This window comes from Acomys russatus, chromosome 1, assembly GCF_903995435.1.
Source record: "Acomys russatus chromosome 1, mAcoRus1.1, whole genome shotgun sequence".
Classification (NCBI taxonomy): domain Eukaryota; kingdom Metazoa; phylum Chordata; class Mammalia; order Rodentia; family Muridae; genus Acomys; species Acomys russatus.
Genome location: NC_067137.1, coordinates 48,609,626 through 48,618,147, shown reverse-complemented (window position 1 = coordinate 48,618,147; position 8,522 = coordinate 48,609,626). Strand labels below are relative to the sequence as shown.

At 39.4% G+C, this 8,522-nt stretch overlaps 1 pseudogene; it reads left to right on the top strand.

Annotated features, from left to right (window-relative positions):
- Positions 1 to 1,489: 1,489 nt before the first annotated feature.
- On the top strand, positions 1,490 to 3,285 carry LOC127209292 (60S ribosomal protein L9-like; annotated as a pseudogene).
- Positions 3,286 to 8,522: the final 5,237 nt, after the last annotated feature.

The following is an 8,522-nucleotide window of genomic DNA, read 5'->3' as shown; positions in this document are numbered from 1 at the left end:
CCTGAAAGTCCTGTTTTTTTATACTTGCCCAAATATTTATCAATTAAACATACAAACAACAAACCAGAATGAATTCACTTTAACGAAACTGTATTTTATGAGGCAGAAGTCATATTCATCTGAATAAGTGCTAGGATGGAAGAGGAGGCTCCAGCGTAAAAGTGAAGACGGAAATTCTGAGTTCAGGTCACCAGCACTCATGCAGGAGCTGGGTTTTTAAGATTATTTCAATGTCACTCTTTTGTGTAATCTGGTTTTACCCATCTCTACTAGGCTGCCTAGAATAGCAATCCTTCCACCTGTACTTTTAAATGAGTTTGCTGTTAACTACATAAATCTTTTTTTCCAATATCCTTTTAAAACTGAAGGAAAAAAATGTGTTGTTTAAACATTGTTTCTGTTGGACCTTGAGAACATTAATGAGGGAGAAGTGAAAGGAAGATTCCAATGAGTTGAAAGTGTCATCACAGAGACACTCCCCCAATCTGTTTCTGACATCTCAGCCAAATCCAGAGTCTCTCTCCTGAGCGTCCAGAGCAGTGGTATCTTGGAAAGCACCAAGGAAGGCCCACCTCCATGGAAGGGCTTGGAGTCTGCATATGGAGCACACTGGACAGTCAGAGCTTACCATAGCTTCCTAGTTATAAGACCCCAACAGCTTTCCTGAGTACTTTACACTGGGGGAGGGGGTGCACTGTACAATGACAGGGTGGCCTGGTCCTGCATGTGACTGCTCCCTGTCACTTAGGAAGGGAGGTTATGGTAGAAGCCATTTGTACTTAGGACGGCTGTGCTTAGACTTCAAAGCTTTAAACTTCTGAGTCTAATCAGATTCTAAACAAAAAGAGCTCAAGCAAAATCAAGGAATTATTTAAATCCAGTTCCTGTAAATCTTCCATACAGAAATACACAAATCCCTGCAAGTGGGTTATTTGAATGTCAGTTCATTTTAGAATCCTCCTCCCAAGTTTTAGATGACTTATTTCTACTCACTAATAGGCTGCAGCATGGACAATGGGCCTCTGCAGACAGAAAAATTAAAAAGTCTGCATCCCTCTCCACACTTTGGTATACTGGATGGCTTCTAGACATTTTTCTCTACATGTTTTTTTTAGACATTTTCTCTATTGCTATAAATAGAAAAGTGAGAGGTAGCATCCTACTGATTACCATTTAATGTTTGAATCACTTATCCCCTTCCAGAAAGGAAACTCAAACTCAACTCATGATGTCCAACAAATAATTCATATCTCTTGAACCAAGGCATAACTCACATACAAAAAAAAAAAATACAATCAGTGCCCTTTAATATATTCACAAACCAAACTTGTAAGCATCAACTCTTTTCATTACCCATAAAACTAAAGTTTTAGTCGCATCCTAATATACCAACCATTGGGATGAAGAGATGTGTTAGTAGGTATAAGTGCTTGCTAAGCAAGCAAGAGGACCAGAGTTCAAATCCCTAGAGCTCTATGAAGAGTTAAACATGGCTGTGTGTGCATGGAACTCCATTGTGGGCACAAACAGGTAGATCCTGAGGATTCATTGGCTAGCCAGCCTGGCTGAAATGGTAACCTGATTCAGAGGGTAGGAGGATGGAGAGAAAGAGAAAACCATCCAAAGACATGCTCTGGCCTGGATATATCACCTAATGCACACACATGTACACTTGGGTGTATACAACACACACACACACACACACACACACACACACACACAAACAAACAAACAAGTAAATAGCTCTTCTATTACTAGCAAACATTCATATATTGTCTGTCCTTTTCTACTAAATGGACTCTGTTGGAATGTTCCCTTGTTGGAGTAGGTGTGTCTTTGCTGGAGAAAGCATGTCATATAGGTGGCCTTTGAGGTTTCAGAAACTTAAGCCAGGCCCAGTCTCTCTCCCCCGCCTCTTCTTTGCTGTATGCCACTCCAGATATAGAACTCTTAACTTCTTCTCCACCCCCATGTCTGCCTGTGTACTTCCATATTTCCAGCCATGATGATAATGGACTAAATCTCTGAACTGTAAAGCAGGCCCAATTAAGTGTTTTTCTTTATAAATGTCACCATGGTCATGGTGTCTCTTCACCTCAATAGAAACTAACCAAGACAGGCTGGATGCAGCCAAAGACAACTATGCATTCAAAGCAACACAAAAATGTAAACTTACTTTAAAATTATGAGACTGTTTTGTGCTATTTTTTTAACTTGATTTAAACATTCTTGACTATAAACTTTGTAGATAACAACATTGTAGCAATGGCAAAGTGTTTCATGAGCCAGGAAGTGCTTTTAAAGTTCATCCATATTGTGTTAGCTATTAGCATCACATTCTTTATATTGTTCCTTATTTCCTTGCATGAATGTACCACATTTTATTGATTCACTCATTGGTTAATGGATATATATATATATAAATAAATAAACCCATCTTTTAGTTATTATAACCACATTCAAAAACAACACAATAATGTTTTAAATACCCACGTATGCATTCTTACATAGAGATAAATTTTCATTTCTCCTGAACGTACAACGAGGACTATTCTTTGAATATACTTTTTAATTTATTGAATGTATTAAATTGAATAATTTATCCTTTTAGTAACATTGCCATGGAGAAAAATTTATTCCATGCATAAATATGCCTCATTAAGACAGAATTCTGGCTCTTTGCTCTTGCTGAAAGACTGAAGGCTATTCTCAGCAATCAGACTGTCGACATCCCAGAAAATGTCACCATCACTCTGAAGGGACACACAGTCATTGTGAGGGGCCCCAGGGGAACTCTGCAGAAGGACTTCAATCACTTGATGTAGATCTGAGTCTTCTTGGAAAGAAAAATAATAAGAAAGAAAAAGAAGAGTGCTCCATGTTGACAAATGGTAACAGAAAGGAACCGGCCACTGTCAGAACCATCTGCAGTCATGTCAGGAACATGATCAGGGTGTTACACTGGGCTCCCGTTACAAGATGAGGTCTGTGTAGGCTCAGGTCCCCATCAACTTCGTTATTCAGGAGAATGGGTCTTTGGTTGACATCAGAAGTGTCTTGGGTGAAAAATATATCCGCAGGGTTCAGGTGAGGACAGGTGTTGCTTGTTCTGTCCCTCAATCCCAGAAGGATGAATTAATCCTGGAAGGAAATGATATTGAACTTGTTTCAAATTCAGTTGCTCTGATTCAGCAGGCCACCACAGTTAAACACAAGGATATCAGAAAGTGTTTGGATAGCATCTATGTGATTGAAAAGGGAACAGTGCAGCAGGCCAATGAATAAGACAGAAGTTACCCAGGTCCAGCAACAAGATCCTGAATTATAAGTACTATTTGTGTGTCTTTGGGAACAATAAAAGACTTAGTGATTTGTGAAGAAGAAGAAAAAAAAAAAAGACAGAATTCTTCAAAGATCCATTTCAATCTGGACACTAGAGTCCCATCTGTGCTGTGCAAATGGGGCACACGCTCTTTAAGTAATTGTAGGTAACACTCAAGAAAGAGTTAATTTGGATGTGCATGTGCAAAGACTGAAATTTGTGGAAAATATTTAAATGCTTATAATCAGGCTATGCTACTTTGAAGTATAAGATTACATTTTACCACTTACACATGCTAACTCATCAAAAATTATAAAAGCTACACATAGGAGTCTTGTGTCAGTGTCAGGTCCTCCCTCCGTGAAGTATGCAATCAGAAATTATACTAATTCAAGAGCCACCTGTGGCTGCTCCTATCTGGATTGCCTTTTTCTTTTAGACCCTCTTAACAGTCTCCATAGTTTATATGTCTGTTCCTGAGCTATAATTATTATCATAGAACTTTGTGTTTTCCAAATGCCTTAGCCTCATGTTTGCCTTTCACTTCCTTAGATTTCTTTATCCTTTCTTTGGTTTTTATTTTTGCAACAGGATCTGGTTACAGTCCAGGTTGGCTTTCAACTCCTGCCTCTCTTGCCTCTATCTTCCGAGTGCTATGATTACAGGTATGTACCACTATGCCCAAGCTTACTTAAATGTCATCTTAAACACCATAAGTCACTAAAGAGGGACCATCTTATTAGGTATGCAAAATACTTGCTAACGTGGAAAGGCTGTTTACACAATGTTGTGTAAGACACTGCCCATGCTTGTGCCTTAATGTCCTGATGTAGATCTCAGTGCCAGCCATCCTGTAATGGAATGCTGTAGATGTGAATATCATCCTGAATATGATCTCAGAAGAAAATGTCCTAAACACTATCAAATGCAAGCTCCAACTGCTTCTGGGTTATATGGCATTTGCTCTTACCAGGAACGGTCATAGCTGATACTCCTCACAGCATTTTTTTTTTTTTGCAATAGATTTTCTCTTTTCTAGGAGAAATAAAAATAATAAAAATGTACAGGCCATTAAAATTAGTAAAGATGAGAAACTATTTAAGTGTGTTTAGAATTGAATGCTGCTCAAATAAGGTCTCAAGATGTCTTTTGTACCTTCATTCTCTCATTATCACCAAGTTACAGGTGATTTTTCACCTTTCTTTTTTTTTCTTTTTTTTTTTTTTTTACAATTTCTTTTTTTAATTTTTTTTTACTATTAATTTATTCTTGTTACATCTCAATGGTTATCCCATCCCTTGTATCCTCCCAGTCTTCCCTCCCTCCCATTTTCCCCTTATTCCCCTCCCCTATGACTGTTCCTGAAGGGGATTACCTCCCCCTGTACCTGCTCATAGATTTTTCACCTTTCATGATACATCAATGTTCTCAGCTTGAAGACAGTGTCTAATGAGTGAGCGCTGATATGAAGTAAAGGAGAAGAAAATATGTCTCCTGTCCTCATGTTTGCAGGGAAAGAGTTTGCACATTCTGCAGTATATGAAAACTAAAAGAGTTCTTCTGGGGCGGTGGCTGCTGCTGCTGCTGCTGCTGCTGCTGCTGGGTTATGATGTAATGTAACACATAGATGGACTTTACAATATACATTTTTAGCCTTTGGGTACTTATGCTCTGTTATCAAACCAATGGTAAAAGTGTCATTTACTTTAGTGACATCTACAGGCACTTTGGGAGAAAAACAGCCTCCACTCTGCCTTACAACTGAAACATGCACATGCTTAGTGCATTGCTGCGCAGCCTTTTGAGTCTTGGGATGCATCAGTTTGTTTCCAAAATCAACTTTCTTCCAAGTGTTTATTTATCTTTACCAAACCTTGCATTCTGGTCATATTTGTCTAGTGAAAACTGTATGTTGCCATTTAGGTTTGATTTTTGAACTAAAACTACATAAATGCCTTCAATTGACTTTGCTTATTTGGCTCATATAAATTCTGTCTTTTACGAGAAACGAATTGATAAAAGGTGACTGTTGAAGTCACACACACACACACACACACACACACACACACACACACACACACACACACACACTCCTCTCATACCTCCTGAGATGTAGAAAACTGTGGACCTGCTCCAATATACTCCCAATGAGGAGTGTAAGGAAGTTCTCAGCACAGCCCACAGTATCAGAATCAGAAGCCAATGACTACTGGGTCTAATGAGCTAAAAACAACTTCAGCAAACACAAGCTGTCAGGTACCCGAGCTCAAGCTCCCGGAACAAGTAAAGCAGTGGAATGATGGGTGTTGTGGCGGGAGGAAGGGACGTGAAAGGGAATGACTCAGCCAGAGGCCAGCTGTAGCAGTAAAGAACTGTGCTGTGTCAGAGATGGGGTCAGACAGGGTAACCATGATCAGAAAACCCACAAGGATGTTCGCTTAGAGACAAAGTCCATATCAGGAGCCTGCCATGACAGAAAGCCTCCTCCCCAAAAGGCAAAAATCCGCTAAACAAGATGAGTCTTCGTGCGTTTTATGTCTCAATCCTCTCATTCCCTCGTCCCTGAAAGGTTCCGACACAAAGGACAGAAGGAACATGTGAAGCAAGGAGACAGAGCTGGGGGACCAGCTCCAAAGCGAAAGGGAGCACTGAGCTCAGTGCCACACCGCACTGCATGGTTCATACCTCAAGAACAAGAGTGACCAGAAGTTATCGCCAGGTGAGAGGAAGGAACATCTATGGAGTTACACACTGAAAGGAGAAACTTAAACTATTTCCTAGTTTTATCCTGTGGAGCCCAGCCCATGCAAGCTGGTTCAGATTTTGCCAGTATATCTATGCATATAATACATCTATGTAATATATGTTATATCTATGATGCTCACTTTTAAGGGAATAACTCAGCTAGTGTAAGTATATGGGAAATACTTTTTTTAAACCTTGGTTTTGTCAATGTTAAAAAAAAAAAACTCAGAAAATTACTCCAATGGTATAGTTACATAAAATGACATTTAAGTTACATATTCAAATTTTTCCTTACAGAGTAGAATAGGAGAGCAAACTTTAGGGGCTTCTGTTCTAAGATTTTTACATTTCTTCTTCAAACACTCTTGAACTTCCAACTCTCCTTCTGCCACTGCCAAGGTTTCTAAGATTTGGTCTCAATAAGGAGTAACATCAGTGCTGGCAATGCCAACTACTGCTTTATGTTTTCTAGAATCTTCTTGGGTTTCTCCAGCCATAAGCAAGTTCCCATGGCCAGCCCTCACACCTGGGCTTTCCTCAGAGACTGTCTTGCAGGCAGACCTACACTGATCAGGATTTGTCAGTGCTTAGTTGTTGCTGTTGTTGTTTTATATATACATATATATTATTACACATATACACAATAAGCTGCTGAACCGTGAAAAAATCAGGAATTATGTAAATGTTAAATTCATAGTTTTGCCTATTTGTATTTGGCAACCTTGACGAAAACATCTTTCCTATAATTTTACAGTGGCCTGCCACATCAACTGCCCACAATTAAGAGCCTTACTCTTCAATAAGAGGCATGAGCAATGAATCCCAGGAAAGCCAGTACTACATCCAGCAGTCTTTCCAGATCACAGCTAAGAATGGGGTTCTAGAACTGTTTTCCCATCTTAAGGATGAACTATACTGTGGGGAAAGAGGATGTGGCTATCAGGAGGGTGCTCACCAGAGCTCACTTACTGATATCAAGTACCAGGATGTGGCCGTGTGTGTCACAAAAATGTCCACTTCCTGTTCCTCGCCACACACAATGCTTGCCCACTAAAGCAGCCAGCAGGTTCTCTCTTATCTTTACCATCGCCCAGTTCCCTCTACAAGGATTCAGACAACCATTCGGATCTAGAGGCACAACTCAGGAGGTGGAAGGAAATTCTATATGTGTTCCTTTTTCTTCCTCTCCCCCATTTCTCTTGACAGATAACCCTCCTTGTGTTCTCTTCTATGGGATGGGAAAGTGAGGGAAGGCCCCAAAACCACTGCAGGAGCCAAGGATAATTAAAGCTCAGTTCTAGCATGACTGGAAGGTCAAGGGTTAACGCCGTGAATAAGCACATCTGTCTATCCCTACCCTATTTCCTCTTCTCGACCTCCCACTTTATTCTTTAGTCCTTTAGTCTCATCCCAAGGGCCTTCATAAAAAGCTTTCCTTGGGAAAAGTAAAAACAGCAAAGCCCATCAAAGAAATGACCTTCACATGCACCACTTTCTAAGCAGCTAATGTATTCTGGGCAACGTGGACTCATGGGGAAGGCTAATATGACATCTTAGGAACACGATCTTTCAAAGAAAAAAATAGAATTAATAAAGCAACAAAATTTTTAAATGTCCTCAGAGAGACAGACTCCTGAAAATGGGGAGAAACATAGGAGAAAACAATTTAAGGAAAAAAGTTAAAATGCTACTGTGACAATATCAGATTAAAAATGATAAATTAATTTGCTGTTGTGAAAGTGACAGCTGAAGGAAGAATCTTGTTTCAAGATGGAAACAGTTCGTGCCCTGAATACTGCTCAATTCATCCTAAATAGCCCCCTGGACAGTACAACTCAGTCCAATCTTCCCTTTCCAGAGAAACATTTCTTGTTCCTCTCCTGGTCACAATCAAACCACGTTCACCTTTAAACCAATTTACCAACCTGGGAAGAACCCGGGACCCAGCATCTGGGTATTGTAAGAACACGGGTTGATAGCAGGTGCCTGGTATCAATCCTGCTGATTTTCTCCAACATAGGATGCTTTGGCTTCCAACAATAAATACATTTTCAACTCTGAGGAATCAAAATCATCAGTGTTTATCAAACATCTTATCCTTCCCATGCCTTCCAGAAAAATAGCAACTGTGTGGCTAAGTAAATAAAACATGTAAAATGTAAGGGGCTGGTGGGATGGCTCAGTGGTAGAGGTGCTCACTGCTAAGGCTGAGGACCTAAGTTCACTTCCCAGTACACACTTAGTGGAGGAGAAATTTCTCAATCTTTTTTTTTTTTCCATCTTTTTTTTTTTTCTTTCTTTTTTTTTTTTTTTTTTTTTTTTTTTTTTTTTTTTTTTTTTTACAGAGATATATAGCATGGTCAAAGAAAGATTTATTCTGGACTGAAAGCCAAAATTAAACTTAATAGACAGCTCTAAAAATTAAAAATAAAAATACATCCCTTTAAAAATATCA